The sequence below is a fragment of the Stegodyphus dumicola genome, chromosome 4, assembly GCF_044657685.1.
Source record: "Stegodyphus dumicola isolate Sdum_Otavi_A_Nest chromosome 4, ASM4465768v1".
Classification (NCBI taxonomy): domain Eukaryota; kingdom Metazoa; phylum Arthropoda; class Arachnida; order Araneae; family Eresidae; genus Stegodyphus; species Stegodyphus dumicola.
Window position 1 is genome coordinate 145,938,238 of NC_140771.1, and position 14,223 is coordinate 145,952,460.

The 14,223-nt window shown below is 30.6% G+C and overlaps 1 protein-coding gene across 2 annotated transcripts in view; it reads left to right on the forward strand.

Moving 5' to 3' along the window:
* The window catches only part of LOC118183588 (inactive tyrosine-protein kinase RYK-like), a 664,551-nt gene that overhangs the window by 366,368 nt on the left and 283,960 nt on the right, over window positions 1–14,223 (forward strand). The window lies entirely within an intron of this gene.

Consider the following 14,223-nt stretch of genomic DNA (forward strand, 5'->3'; position numbering starts at 1 on the left):
AAATATTCATATATTTATTTAAAATGGTAAACTTTTTGAGGCACTAGACTGTAATCAGACACTTTCAGATTTCAGGTGCTTTTCTCCAAATAGATGTTTTAAGCGGTTTCAAATAGTTTTATTCAATTGAATGCTGTTTGTTCAGTCCTCAAAATTTTCTTTCAAGTACGCTTCAGCAATATGCGATTGTTCCCCGTCTTGTTCCTCCGATTTATGTCTCCCGTAGATGGCCGGAGCATCCCTTCTCAAAGTATCTGCTCTATGTTCTTCTAATTTGTCCGCTTGTGGTTCGTCATCAGAATTCTCTACCGTATTTGACTTTTAGTGACTATGGGAAAGAGATTGGCTCTGAAAATTTGACCCTCCTCTTACGAGCCCACCAATCTGTGGAAACGAATTGAAACAACAAACAGCACAAATATCTCCATCTTTGGTCATACGGGTGGCCAATATCTTCTCTGAAGAGTCTGTATATAACAATATGTTTATTTAATTCTTAGAAAATAATATATTCGAATCGTATAGTATTACCATACCGTATGATTAAACATTCTCGATAAAATCTTAGGAACCAACCTCAAAGAGTATATACTCAAACATATCGAACATGTGTTTTATACCAGAGTTCCACAAGTTGTTTAGCATCAGAGCTCACATACATAATACACATAGTTACTCTTGAAAATAGTAGAAGAGAAAAAAAAAAGACCTAGAATAAAACTATGTAATAACGGATTGGCAATAAATAATTACATGTAATTATTATCAGCCACTTCATGATTTTAATTTAATTAATAATTTTAAATACGCGTGTACAATAATTATACAGCAAGCAAAGATCTTCAAAGCTTTTAGCAATATAACTTAAGGAAGCCTGTTTTATACGTTAAATGTATGCTTTCATTTATAAAAGCATTTCTAAATTCGGTTTCCTCTCTCGCCAGTTCTTGATTTCACTTTGTAATTAGATCTAGTTCCCAAATTTTTATTTTTTGATGGGTTCTTAAAGCATAAATTCTAAAAATTTTAAGCTAAAGACCGAAAATGTTGAAATAATTAAAGTTGCCTCATGATATTATTTTAAAATCTCCCCTTCGTTCATATCAAACTTTGCTCTTTTCTGTCTATTAATTTAATGAATTACAAGAGAAGATTATCTGTCTAAAGAAGGGATACCTTCGTGAGAGATTTTTCAAGGAAACTGCCTCATATTCACGTTACACTTAGGAAAAACCGTGAAAACACCCATGCAGCCAATTCGTTTATCAAGATCTGAACCTGCGTTGAAATATTAGTACTCAGCATTCTTATCAACTATGTCACTGGTGAGCTCTTCTCGGTTCGTTAAATAAATTTTACAACACTTTTGTTATAAAACTGTAACTAGGCTTCCATTTGCGAATGAATGCTATTGCTTCTTAGTTATTAACAAGTCAACATTTTCTGTTATAATTAATCACAAATTGTATTTAAGGCGTAATGCATGAAAATAATTCTTCTTCGTAATATATGTTCTTTTACATTTCTCATTCTTGCATTTCAAGTAGTATAACCCAAATGTGTATCCAAAATTTACAATGATCGAAGTTTCACTTTCGTAATACTTTACCGATTGTACAATCAAAGAAGTTACAAATCTTCGTATTTATATTTATTATTTGCAAACTTTGGCTTCCTGTTTACACATTGTTTAAAAAACAACGCGAAAATACATACTGACTTTTACACGACATTAGAATAGAGCTGCATTATTTATTAGCTATGCTATATTCTCATATATCTTTCCTTTTACTTGATGTGTGAGGCAGAAATAAATTTTTGTTATCTCATAATAACAAAACAATAAATGTACACGTGCAGCAGCCTAAGTAACGTAATGTAGAACAAGCAGTAGCGCAAAATATAGCCCCGTGAAGGAAATATTTCTTGCAAGTCTCGTGCGCACGTGGTCCAGTAAAATTAATGCACAGCCATGCTTTGAATAATTGAATATTTATTTTATAAAATAAAGTGCTTCTGTACCCAGCAGTTGCTCAATGGTTAAGACGGCTTAACACTAGGAGTTTGACAGCACTAGCTGCATAGAGTCTTTCATGATTTTCTCAACTTAGACAAGGAATATAAATCACTTTCTCCTTAAAATCGTCCACAAAAATATCTCTAAATCAGATAGCCCAAATAGCCTTTTCCGTGGTCAAATAATCCAATCCGATCCACAGAGAGACAACCTTACAGCAAATTCTTTTTCCCCCTTCTATCATTTTTCATTGCTTATTTTTAATGACTCGTTTTAAATGTGCAATCTTATGTTCCATAACTTTGCCTCCTTAGATATTTATTCTTAAACAAATAGCCTAAGCCTAGACGACTGAAAATTATTTTTGTGTTACAAAAGTGCGCTTTTATCAGCATGACAAAGTAAATTACTTAAAAACAACCCTAAAACATTACTGCAAGTGTGTAGCTTAAAATTCGTTTTGGCGTTGAACTGGAATTCAACATACGAAGATTGTAATTTTTTAAACGTTTAAAATTTCAATTTTTCGAAATTTTTTATATTTTTATTCAAATTTTCTCTTAAATTTTAATAGTAACCTCATGGCGGTATTAAAACTACAATTTAAAATTTTCAGATTGCGATTTTTCTTTACTACTCCTAAAGTTACTTGCTCCTTTCTTTTTTCTGCGCGCAAATTAAAATTTGAGATTATTTCCAGTCATCATGTCCTAAGATCTTTCACTTATTTGCATATTACAAAAGTGCATTATTCATCAACATAACGAAATGAATTATTTATCAGTCTTCTTTTAATGATATTTTGCGGTAAAATATTATTTTACATGCTACTAAAATAATAAACTAAATACTTTTTTGGCATCATATAATGGTACTTGGACAAAATAGCTCATGGTAAAATAGACCACGGCGAAATTGTCCATGATAAAATAGCTGAAGACAAAAACAGCCCCCAACAATTATATTTTTATTCAAATTTTCTCTTAAATTTTAATAGTAACCTCATGGCGGTATTAAAACTACAATTTAAAATTTTCAGATTGCGATTTTTCTTTACTACTCCTAAAGTTACTTGCTCCTTTCTTTTTTCTGCGCGCAAATTAAAATTTGAGATTATTTCCAGTCATCATGTCCTAAGATCTTTCACTTATTTGCATATTACAAAAGTGCATTGTTCATCAACATAACGAAATGAATTATTTAACAGTCTTCTTTTAATGATATTTTGCGGTAAAATATTATTTTACATGTAATAAATAATAAACTAAATACTTTTTTGGCATCATATAATGGTACTTGGACAAAATATCTCATGGTAAAATAGACCACGGCGAAATTGTCCATGATAAAATAGCTGAAGACAAAAACAGCCCGCGACAAAATTACCTAAATCAGAGGCTTCTGAACTGTGTCCCGCGAACAGTTTTTAAACTTTATGTGCAGGCGATGCAATGAAACAATGCAACGGCATTTGTACTAATCAGTAATTACATCTTGCACACAGATGTATTACAAAAAATATGCAGGTTCAAATTTGATGTTTTACACAGATGTTGGCTGACAGGCGTATATTATTAAAAAATGTTTCACAACCATTCGTCGAGCAGGGAGCAATTTCCACATACAGGTTACCGCGTCAGTTTTAATAACAGCATTTTTTCTCATTTTTAATATAGTATATGCGCTATAGTAATTTCATGTATATCTAGACTACCATGCTTTCGCAAAAAAACTAATTTTATTTTTTTTAAATAAGAGCATATCGTAAAGCATCCTACGATCATCGTAGCCAGATACACTCTGGGGAATCTGAAGCTGCAGAATTTATAAAAAAATTGGTATCCTCTTGTTTATATTCTAAATTATAATTGTCATATAATTTATAGAGGATTTACATATTTTTCTCCAAAATATACCTAAGTATCGTAATCTTGAAATATGCATGCCACAAATTCTGATTTTGTTATTTTACTGATCTTGCATGCCTTGTTTTTATTTTTAAAAAAGTATATAGAGCATAAAAATATTTTTATTTATTTTTAGATGCTGAAGCTGGATGTGAATGTTGTCAAATATTGGTGTAAAATGTTTTTAGAATTAAAACGAGGCTATTTTGTGGTGTCCGGAATGTTTCTCGGGGTTATTTCGTCGGGTTACGCCATATAACATGCTAATCGTAGAAATTTCTGTCTAGTTCTTATGTGCATCATTCTTTACATTAATAACAAAACTTAAAAGAACGGTGGAAAATTTTATTAGTATAAAAATTACAATTTCTTACAGTTTTTTTAATCATAATTTTTAAATAGTAATATATTTTCAAATACTCTGATGTTCTCTTGCTGCGTTTAAAAAATAAGAAAGGAAATTTAAAAAATAAAATTCATTTTTTGAGCTGAGTTTATACTTTGCTCAATTGTAACGATGTAGTATTATCTTTTTTTTTTTTTTTAAATTAATCAGAACTTTATTTGTTTCAGTTCTAATTCATTCACTTCACTTGAACTGTTTACTTATTAGGTATCGGAAATCTGACTTTTTTTTTTTTTTTTTTTTTTTTTTTTTTTTGTAACCAATGTGACTTTTTGTCTACTTCTGTAAAGCCTAAATACTTTACTCTTATATAAGAAGAATGTTTTTAATAAATATTTTATCTTTTCTTATTTATAAATTATTTACTTTAAGATTTGTTTATTAAAATTGAATATCAGTTGTATTGTAATAAACAAATTTATATGGAAAACATCAATGCATGGCAGGTGACTTAAAATATCTGTAATACATCGATGTTATATATATGTGTAAAAAATTTGTAACTGAAAAAAATTTCCTGTAACGATAAAGTAAATAAAAAAGAAAAAAAGAAAAAAAAAAAAAAAAAAAACGGATGAGAGAAAGAAAAGAAAATGCTGTAACTTATTTTACATGAAACAAGACTATATGGACATTGTGATGTAATTATAAAAGTGCCATTACTATGGAACTATGATGGCTCGAATCCATTTAATACCCACTTAGTTTGAACAGTGTAATGTCATTATGAAAGTGCGTTCGCTACGATATTATGGTCGTTAAAATCCGCTTAATACTTTACGAATGTTAAAGTTATTAATAGACTATGGTACAGAATCTCAAAGAGCTTAAGCAAAGCGGTAATATTTATTTAATTTATCGCCTTAACCGAGTGTTATGCATAGTTTTGTAATATACCTATATAATTTTTTAGTTGTTAGCATAATAATTTCTTGATTAAATTAAACACTAAATCGATTTAAATTAATCGCAGGATTGTAATTGCACATAAATAAAAATAAATAAACATCTCCACTTAATTCTAAAACACATATTATAGATCGTTTTAGGCTCTTCCTTTAAGCGTAAAGAATAGATTAAAAAGAAAGAAAGAAAAAAATGCAGAGAAGAAATTTTACTCGGCCATTTTCTAAATAACAGTTTCTCATTATAATCAAATTTGCTTTATTATTGTTATAAAATTAGCTATTTCATAAAACATTAATTCATAAGACATAATGAATCTTAGCATATATTAATCCCTTTTTACCTGAAGTCTAATAAACAGAGACCCATCAGTAGCAGAGCGACGAAACCTTTGAACGCCGGTGGTTTGAAAGAAATCAGATCCTGGTTCATGGACGCTTTTGTGATTATCAATATTTGCAAAGTAAATGGGAATATGAGGGGAAAATTGTGTTATCTTGGCAGTTTGCATATGGATTTTTGAGTTTTAACCTTTCAACTCAGGTTCTACTTTCGTGTGATGAGAATATATCAAGCTCAATTTAGTTGGATGGGGTTCTACTTTTACTTTTTGCTGTTAGATACTTATAGCATCAAATGAACATCCATCTAAACATCATAAAACTGAGTCTCGGAGAAAAATTACGAGGAATGACGCCAAGCCAAATTTTAAAATTCAAAATTTGTCAATATTTAAGCTGGCAAATGCAGAAAACTGCCTAATTGAAAGAAAAATTGCATATTTGATGGGGGGTTTTTTTTCCCCGAAAATTACAATTTTTGTGTTCCATACATCACTTTCATCAGTAGGGCAGTTTAGTGAAGCTTACTTCTTACCGTTAGGCCACATTAGAATCCTGAAGAAGGCATTTATTTATAGTAGTCTTCCTCCTTCTAGTAGACTTCTTTGTTTCAAGTGTAACAAGAGTCACGGCCGTAGTGCATCGTCGCCGAAACTCCGATAATGAAATGGCTTAATGACTGATGGGTTTGGTTATTTATGCCAAATGCTTAATGAGCAAGTGTTTATGCCGTTGGGGGGGGAAGTATGCACATTCTCTGAATTTTTTCTTATTTTACTATATATTAAAGTATGTGTACACCTGTGTTTACCCCTAACTAGTTTTGCAGAAATGTTATTATGTTGAAAAAAAATTTGAATCTCCTTACCAATAGACTTTCTTTCTTTGTAGTCAACTGAGTCTGTTTAATACAAAATGCATTTAAGTTAAACAAACAAAAGCTGTCTGCCAAACACACAAAAGCTGTCTGCCAAAGGAAAGTTGGCAAGATCCCTTAAAATTTGAAAGTGTTATTAAAGAATGTTGGAGAACCTTTTTAAGAGAAATGCTTTTTTAAGAGAATCACATTATATATATGAAACTGCCGTTCGCATAAAAAATACCATAGGAATTCCTTTTATCTCCTTCTTTATTTCACCAATGGTAATCAGAAATATAAGAAAATATAACATGTAATTTTCTATAATTTAGTAAGCTTTAATCTAACAGAATGTAGCAGGCAAATTAAAGAGAAGTTAAAATACTGACTTTACGAACAACGTTAAGAGTAAAAAGACAAGAGCTAAATGATTCATTTAGTTTAATTAAGAAACTTTAATTAACGCTCCGATACTTTATTATCTCTTGCCCTGATCAATTGTTCTGTCAGAAGAGGAGAACACCGCTGAATAGAGAAATCAATTATATTGTCGGGTACGGAAACAATCAGCGCAGTACAGAGAATCAGCACGAAAGTTTCCTTTCCAATTTCTAATCAGGTTCTTACAGTCTTCTGCCAATTTGATATTCTAAATGACTTACTAGTGCTTAAAAGGTTATTTAAAAAATACAGTCTAATAATTCCAATTGCCAAAGTAGTACTGAAAAATACTGTAAAAAAAGAAAACTCAGATTTTAACGTCGCACCAGAGGATTTATTAAGGTGGCTTATGTTCTCGCTGAGCATCGCAGGTTACCCATCTACTCGCTCCTGATGCTAACACATCTTTCAACTTTATTGTTAATCATTGCTTTCTTCGCACTTACGCCACTTAAAATTCGAGAGCAAAATCACAAATATTCAAAAACAGCATATCTTTAGAATTCTCGATAAGGTGTTAGGAGTTCCCCTATATTTTCTTTGATTATTATTATTATTATTCGCAATATTATTCCTTTAAAAACTAGCCATTCGAGCTATCAGCCGCCTAAGCGAATTATCACAAAAAAAAAAAAATAAATAAAATAAATAAATAAATAAATAAATAAATAAAAATAAAAGCATATAAGAATTTTAATCAGACCAGTGAATGTTATTTCATAAAAATATTTAATATTTCTAATTAGACAACTCAGGCTTTAAATGCATTTTTATTTAAGTCAATTAGATTAAAAAATTGAAAAAAATTATGAAGAACTGCGTTTATTAGTTTTCTGTCATTTGGTTTAAAGTGGCAGAATAATGTGAATACAATTATTGTATATACTTTATTTGTAAACAGCCACAATATATGGCAATGTAAAAATTTAAGAATTATTAATAAACACTAAACAAGGGCGGACGTGGGCAGAACCGATTAACCGTAGAGGGATCGTGCCTACGTCCTCCGTTGCTACTGCTACTACTACTACTACCTCGAATAGAATGCTTATTATTTCCTCGTATTCTTCTTCAAATAAGATACTTATTATAATTTAACTATTTAAATTTAAATTATGATAAGTATCCTACTCTGTCATAGATTGCATTTATTACTTTACTCTTTTATTTATTATATTATTACATCTTTATTATAACCTGTTATATGAAATTATATTACTTGACATAAATCCGTGCCCAATTTCGTTAGAATATCCATTGTTTTCTGTGATTTTCTGCACTGTGTATTTTTGTTTTACTAAGAATTTACTAAATGCTTGAATATTTGTTGTTGGCATTTTAAAATGAAAATCTCTAGTGAGTGGACAGTTAGTAATGTAATGTTCAGGCTTTCCCAGTTGACCGCAAATACAGGTACTCGTGTTTGAAATACCAAACCTTTCGAAATATTTGGGGAAAGATCCATAGCCTGAAACAAAGCACACTAATTGTGGATTTGCAATTAGTCGTCGTGGGTTTATATTCGAGGCAGTGCAACACACTGCTTTCAAATAACCGAATTTGTGGACTAAAATTGAAAGATAAATATCTTAGATTTGGCGGAATGGCAGCAGTGTGGCGCGTTAGAGATAAAAATGTTTTATTTCGAAGTGATGCCGCTTCTCGCTTTCAAATCGCTGAGTTAGTTGAATAAAAATTCGTTAAATTTGTACAAAATATGAAATAAATCAAAAACAAATTTAGTATTCAAAATTCGAGCTTCGAGCTGTCCATGTTCGAGTGGAGGACTACGTATATTAAAAGTTCGGTGGCCTCTAGGTGCCTCGCTTTTCCCCTGCGCTAGAAAGATACGAACACGTATACAGATTTTTCATTATTTAGTTTTTTTTTTTTTTTTTTTTTTTTTTTTTTCTAATTGTGATAACATTTGGTGCTGATAATTTAAAAAGTGGTTCGGACACAAAAGTGAATTTGGAGACTAATAGTATAATAGCTCCTCTGGTGCTAAAATGAAGTCAAGAAATGTTTATATAATTTTTATTATGTCTAACTGGATTTTCATTAAAAATAAACTAAAAAATGTATGCACCGGTTATTTTCAAGAAAATTATATACTGATGAAAGATAAATATTCAAGATGTTTGAAAAAGTAATACTTTTACGTTAAAAATATCTGGGAAAAGTTGTCGTATTGTAATGACTAATTCCATTTAAAATTCTAAAAATTTTATTATTGCCGCCCAACCGTTATAATGAGTATCGTCGCTGACTGCCGTGTCAAAGGGCCTGGATTCGAATCCCGGAGAAGGCATGGATGTTTGTAAATGTGTATTGCCCGTGCGGCACACGGACACTCCAAATAAGAAGCGAGCCGTCCCCTCGAGAGGTTGATGGAAAAAAGACGGGTGGAAGACACTCGGACCCGTGCCACCCCGGGATGCTCTCCGTCAAAACTGGGGGGGGGGGCGGAACTGAGCTAAATCATTCTGCAAATATAGTCTAAAATGAATATCAGATAAATAAATAATTTACGATTTTATAATCTCTACATATAATAAAAGAAAGAGTCTGTCTGTGAGTGTGTGTGTGTCTTTCGTTCGCGCTGAGCGTAAGCTAATAGACCCACGGCTACGAAATTTGGTATATACGTGCATCTAGACAAGAGCCAGTGCACCTCGAAGCAATTTTTTTCGAAATTCGAATTAGAATTTTTTTAATTTTATGTTTTTTTTACGAAATCGCGTCATTTTGAGACAAAATTCGCTATAGGAAAGCGAGATTTTACTCTACACATTCCATTTTCACATCGTCATGAAACGTAGGCACTTCGCTATTTTACGAACTTAAAATAAATTTCGTGTTTCAATAACTCGATTATATACGAATTTATTTAACAAAGGGAGCTTAACACCTTTTCAACGGGATTTTTTCTAAAAAGTTTTATTTTTAAAAATGTACAGGTTATTTTTCTTTGATTTTTGGACACGTTAAACTTTCATCCTTGCGACTGCTTTTGCAAAAGGAATTTTGGGAAAATGATAATATTTTGTATTCTTAAAAATTTTTTAAATGAAGCTTCCGAGTACACTTGTCACATCTCACATCTTTAGAAATGTGATTTTGGCAACAATTTCCCTTTCTTATTGTTGTTAATAGATTTTTGATGAAATCGCATCATTTTGAATAGTTTCATTCTTTTAGAAATATGGGTTTGGCAACAATTTTTCATCGTATTTCTTATGTCACTGTTTTTAAGAGATTGGCATATTTCATTGTCATTTTTTTATATATATAATGCATTTTTATTGATTTTTTTTTTTTTTTTTTTTTTCCATAAAGTTGTTCGGCAGAGAATTCTACGCGGAATTTTTTGTGTTTTGAGTTTCTTTCATGTTATTTTTTGCTTATTTCACTATTTGTAAGATATTGAAAAGTTTTGCATGATTTTTTTTCTTCAACGGAAAGTTGGTTAATTTTTTATTAGGATAATTAATATTTGTATTAAGGGATATAGCTTATTTCATTGTAATTTTTTTTCTCTTGAAAATATAAGATAAAATATCATTAATTATACTTTGCATTTCAGAATTTTTTGTTCTTTGTATTATTTTATTTATTGCTCATTCACTGTCTTTAAGATTTTGAGTGGTTTTTTTTAGGAAACAAAGTTCTTAACCTCCTTTATACCATTTGAGTTTTTAAGATTTTGCAAAGGGAAGTTGGTTAATTTATTTATTAGGATAATTAATATTTGTATTAAGGGATATTGCTTATTTCATTGTAATTTTGTTATACGTAATAACTTTTTTTTTATGAAGTTGTTCTGCAGAGTTAATTTCTACGCAGTTTTTAAATTTAACGTTTGGTGTTCTCTTTAGCCATTTTTCCAGTACATTTAAAAGCCAGACGAAGGCTGGCAGCGAAGCTGCTAGTTAATTAAATGATTTTAGTGTTGGTATCCTCATCCTCCCTTTTCTAATCATTTTTAGACTACATGTTTTATGCGCAGCATTAACTTTCTATTAATTTTCAGTTTATGCATGCTTAAGTATTCTTGCTTTTTCAGCAAAAATTTATTGGTTTTTTCAAAAATATAAAATACGTAAGCAAAAATATTTTTCATTCCATCTAGCACTCGTAAATCATTATGAATATACATTTACAACTTTTTGCCTCAATGTTTTCGACAGACACCCACTGGTTAGAAGTTATCGATAATTTTAAAGGATTTAATCGATTGAAAATAAAACGAAGAAGCTGTACAAATTGCTAAATAACAATAGCGGCACAGAATTTTCAGATCCGAAAGAAAGTAAAATAAAATAATTAATCGAGAAACGATGAATGAAAAACTGGATGTTCTTATAACACCAAATCAAAACTAATTCACTCTGGATTAAGATTTCGTCCTGAACATATCTCACTTGCTTCCAACTCCTCCTGACAACAGGTCCCGCTGATTCTTCAAAATTGTATTTTTAAAATGCAAAGGCACCGATTTAACTCTCCAAAAACTTTCAGATTTCCTGTTGTTTATAAGTTCCTTTTGTTCATAAGTTTTTTTTTTCCTAAATTATATCAACATACCAACAATATAGATATATATTGCCCAAATTAAATGAGATAGTTCTATATCTCCCAGTATACCGGGCCCATTGACGAAATTCAACTTGCATTTTTTATGTCTCGAAAGCGTGACTTAGGATATATATTAGATTTATATATAGCGTTGTTCTAACATACATATTCTGATGCAAAATGGGACAAATGACATATATCGATTTTTTTCATATATCGATACTACGACTCACATTATACCAAAGTGCCAACTTTTCTAAAAACCGCCCGATTAAGAGTCTGAAGTCTCCGAGTTTATTTTCCCTTACCTTAGTATGGGAAAATATTATGAATAATATTATGTATAAAAAATATTATGAAGAAATACAGAATGATATTTTGGGCGCTAAGCTTAGGCCGACCTAAATAGCAATCACGACCTACTCACGCTTCTCTGTTCACCAGCAATAAATTAGTGGAGCGATCTGTTACACAATGACCCGTCTACTTGCTGTTAGCATCTGAGGTAACTGGCAACGAGCATTCATTCACACCTCCAGTTAATGCTGGGAAAGGTGGTTTTATAAATGTGCTGAGATTTTAAGTCTTACTTATCAGAAAGTCGAACTCTGTTCTGACACGTAGTAAAAAATCTGATAACTATTACTGTCACCTACCCATAGTTGTACTCTTCCTTTCATCAGAACCAGCTTTCTACAATCCAGTTTTCAACAATCATACCAGCTTTCTACAATCCTGTTTCTCATAAGTGTATTATTTATTCTTTCGTCAGTTAATGAGACTGATGCTGATATTAATTTTACCTACTGATTTCTGTATATGGCTATTTCTCTTTCTTTGAGAAAATAAAGGCCCATCTTCAATGTCGATATAAGCAAGAATCACCTTAGCCTAAGAAACAAAAGCCAAAAACTCAAAATTTAAAAAAGAATTTAATGTAAATTCGAAAAGATGAATTTTTATGTAAATTTTAAGCATGGCTGAAATGTTATCAACCAGAGACCTAAAATTTTGTAGCATATTGTTGATACTGAATACAAGAAACATGGAGGAATTTTCAATGGGAGGTTTTTCCAAAAGGCAGGTCGGAAAAAGTTCAGTCATCAAGATGCAGTTGATGCAAAGTTGGTAATCTATTCAGTATTTATTTTTATTTAATAATTTGATCGAGTGATTTTAGTAAAATTCTTCAAGGAAATTTTTTAATTGCAAATATATTCTTCGTCGAATTTTCGAAGCCTATTTTATAATTTTAAAAGAACTAAAATGATGGTTTGGTATATTTTTATTTTTGCTTTTATTCTATACTTGTACCTTGTTATATTATCATGAGTTATGTTACTTTCTACTTGTTATATCATTTCATTCAATTTTTTTATACATTTATTTTTAGCTTAGAAGGGCTATTAATTTCGTTTTGCAATTTTGCGTTAATTCACTTTCTCAGTTGATTACGGGAAAAAAAAAAAAAAAATATCACCAGCTTGCTAGACAGTGTATGGGAAATTCTAAACATATTTAAATTATTGTGAGATATGGCTGTTGAATGTAATTTTATGATTTAAGTGCAAAGAACACGATATTTAATAAATACAGGTAACACACAAAACGTTAAAAAAGTCTCTTTGGGCGTAATGTGAAATCTGAAATCTTACAGATTTTTTTCAATTTCTTCTTGTTTATTATTTGTTCGTTTGCTATGTAATTAATTTAGTTGGTTGTTATTTATTACATATCTCTTAATGTTTTATTCAGTTTTACAAAATCGATATTTATAAAACATTTCGAAGTAAGCGTTTTCCCACACGTCTAATCATTTCCAGTAATTGGATTTGTCCCCCTGGCAAATAAAAGCGTATTATTGCTCAAGGAAAATATTTGTTGCAATCCTTCTGCAAAAGCAATACAATGAAATAGGTGCATGAGAATGTTTTCATTCATCACATCTTTTCTTTATGAAATAAGAGATTAAATCTTTATATGGTAATAATTTATGATGAATTAACTGTATAGCAAAAAACGCACGGTTATTTTTAAAAGCTGTTTGTAAATACAACATTTTATGTTCTACATCTTCTAATTCCTGGGGGATGAATTTTTAAACAAGTAGGTAAACTAGTTCCTAATCTTCATAATTTAGCTTGGAATTTTTTAGATCTTAAACAGGAGTCAGCATACAAAGATTAGATCGCAAAATTTTAAATGCTTGTGGCATTTATATATATTTATTTTTATTTATTTACTTTTTTTTTTTACTTTGTGTGTATGTATGTTGAGTAACTTTTTAAAATTTCAATGGTAAATTCTTCAAGCAGCAAAAACGAGATCCGATTACTTGAGTAATTGCAGCATCATCTATACAGATGATCCTGCAATTAACACTGTTGTAAAAGGAGACAGGCCCCAGAGAAAAAGACAATGAAATAATGCTCTACCTATATAACCTGCTTTGCTTTTCGCGGAAAAGGAAAGGTGTCCAGTATGAATAGCATAAATACTTTTTCAGCTTTTATGAATGTGCTTTGATAATAGGTCTATAGATAATGCTTTCTATTTTCTGCATCCTATCCGTTTTTGCATCATCCGAAATAGTATATGTGCAAGGAGTACCATTCTAGAAACTCTGAATCATGCTTTGGGAGAAAAATTATGGGAATAAATCACAACTAAGTAAAACATACATGAAAAATATTAACTGGAGAAATACGCCAGTTAATACGGTACACATGTAAGTATACAAAAACAAGTTTGAATAGAATTTTTGAAAG